A 2,607-nucleotide genomic window follows, 5' to 3' on the forward strand; every position below is an offset into this window, starting at 1 on the left:
CACAGAGATGGACCTGATAATGGCAAAGCAAGGCAGAGAATGTAGAATCACTGTATAGAAGGACCTGTGGTGGTTATTGGAGCATCTTCCAAATATCGGTCTAATATGAACCAATCAGTAAAGAACCCTTTTCTTCCCTTTGATTGGAAGACACATCATATCAATATGTTGCAGACAAATCTATTTCACCATCATAGGCAATAGAAGTGCCTGAAAATTTGACAAATTAGACATTTTTCAGAGACACTTCATGTTTTGATTGAACAACCATCATCCCTTGATTTCCAATACCCACCTACACTTCTACAGTGATGTTCCCAGAATGCCCTTGCAAAGAAGGTTGTATTTAGTTTCTTACTGCCACACCTGACTTTTGATGAAGAATTCCAACTGAGAATGGGCCAAAAACCCTTTACATTATGTATCTGGGACAGTAGAATAAATAAGGTCCTTAGAAGCCTGGGGGGAAGGAAAGGAATTAATGTGTTAAAACAAAAATCATTAGACTCATAAAATTGTAGGGGAACTATACAAACTAAAGCTTAACTAATAAAGAGAAAGAGGAAGAAAGAAAAGATAGTGGATTAAGAGTTGTTTGAAGCAAATTGAACTGGTATTATCAATTACCTTGGCCACAAGATTCAACTCATAATTCTTACACAAATTTCATTACCAGCATGACAGCTGTGTCATATCTGTTGCTTAGCAAGAGTGTGAGGATGGTGAAGACAGTGAACATCATCAGGTTCATGGGTCACTTGCCCTTAATTATTTCTGTGTTCCTTTAAATTGAATCCTATATAGTGCCCTACCAGGGAGTCTTACTAACTCTCTGCCTGATTCTATGGTTTCACAGTGTTAAGGCTGCTTTGCTTCTTCAGGTTCTATTCATGATCTTCTAATAGAACAACTTCTGCCCTGAATGATGCTCTGAATGTTGTGTTCAAGTCAGAGGTGATACTACATTTAAAGGTCATCTATAAAGGGACTGATTTTATAACACTGTGCTTAACGTTATTACCACATGATACCAAGTATCTCTGTTTAGTTCTACATAACTAGAAAGAAGGTGGGTTTGGTAGCCATAGTAAGGTCCAGGTCCAGGTATGGACTATTTCAATGTGTAGACTGATAGAAGTCATCTCATCTCAACATGTAAACACACACACACACACACACACACACACACACACACACACACACAGATACATCCACTCACCCACACACATTCACACTCACACTCACACTGTCACTCACACTCACCCATTTAGAGTGAAAGAAATATAAGGAGACACAGTCTGAGAGAGACAGAGAGATATAAACAGGAGTTAGACAGGCAAAATAAATACAGATCTACATAGATAGACAGAAACACTGTGAAAAGTAAATGAATACAAAACACATATTATACAGGAAAACAGACATTTGAATGGACATCTGTATACTACAATGTCTACTACACCATGCACTTGTAGACAGAATTCCTTTAGCAAGGTAACCTAGACACAAAGGAGTCCAGACCTCTCTTCCCTCCAGATCTTTCTGAATAAGCTGTTAAGTCTTAGCTAATAGGATCTTTGTGTTTTCTATGTGCCCCCTGCTGGTCCCGAGTGCATGCACTCCAGGAGGTTTTGTTTGAGCTCAGAGTAATATTTCCTCACTGTGTTTTGCACAGTTGTACATGGCTGTGTCCTCAGATCTCAGACTGTTCATTTCCAGGTAGAGGGTATTCTTAGAATTGTCTCTGGAGATGGTGAATCCACCCCTTTGAGGTGTCTGCATAGTACTTTTTACTAAGATCATAATAAATGTTTGCTATCCATTCTAGCCCCTTTTTTGGAGCCTGGTGAATCCAGGGCATGCCATAGGTACTGAAAGTGAATTCAGAGGCTACACAGGAGAGTTTCAGGGAACTTACAGGCTGTACTAAGCCTCCCCCAGACTCCACCAGCTGTACCTCACACCAGACACCTGCAAACAAAGAATGAAAGTCTTAAAACTGTTACTATGAAAACAAAACAAAATAATGAAACAAAACAATTTTTCTATTTCTCATGTTCACACAACAGACATAATCTCATTTCTACAAATTACCTTTTAAAATAAAAACAAGGAAAAGCAAGTTGAGCCTGAAGTCCATGGCCAGTGGTCTCTGTTCAATGTGATCACTGATTGAGAGGACCTGGGAATTCATTGCTTGGATCTTCTGTCAGAGCTGCAGGGTCATGACAGGGCTGGTTTTTCATGGGCACAGAGAAATCTTATTTGCATGTCTTCCTGGTATAGCAAGCTCTGGAGTTGGAACTGGCATGATGCCAGTGATCATAGTCGATGTAAGACATGAAAGTTACAGTTGTATGTTGCAGAGTTTGACAAAATAATGGAGGTTTCAAATTCACATATTTTGCATAAGATTTGACCATGCTCCATTTACTTTGGTTTAGCACATATGCATAGAACATGCTTTGTTTCCATACTGTCTATGTGCACTAAATGAACATTTAAATGAATAATTAAATAGCACCGTACATAATTTTGTTTCTAGGTATGAGTTTAGTCTTTTCCCACTGTCTGAGATGCTTATGCCATTTCCTGAATATGTGTCTT

The 2,607-nt window shown here is 38.9% G+C and overlaps 1 pseudogene; it reads right to left on the minus strand.

Moving 5' to 3' along the window:
* Nucleotides 1-1,641: 1,641 nt before the first annotated feature.
* Ighv3-33l-ps1 (immunoglobulin heavy variable 3-33 like, pseudogene 1) lies at nt 1,642-2,140 on the minus strand (annotated as a pseudogene).
* Between the last annotated feature and the right edge of the window lie 467 nt (nt 2,141-2,607).

The sequence above is a fragment of the Rattus norvegicus genome, chromosome 6 (assembly GCF_036323735.1).
Source record: "Rattus norvegicus strain BN/NHsdMcwi chromosome 6, GRCr8, whole genome shotgun sequence".
NCBI classification, from domain to species: Eukaryota; Metazoa; Chordata; class Mammalia; order Rodentia; family Muridae; genus Rattus; species Rattus norvegicus.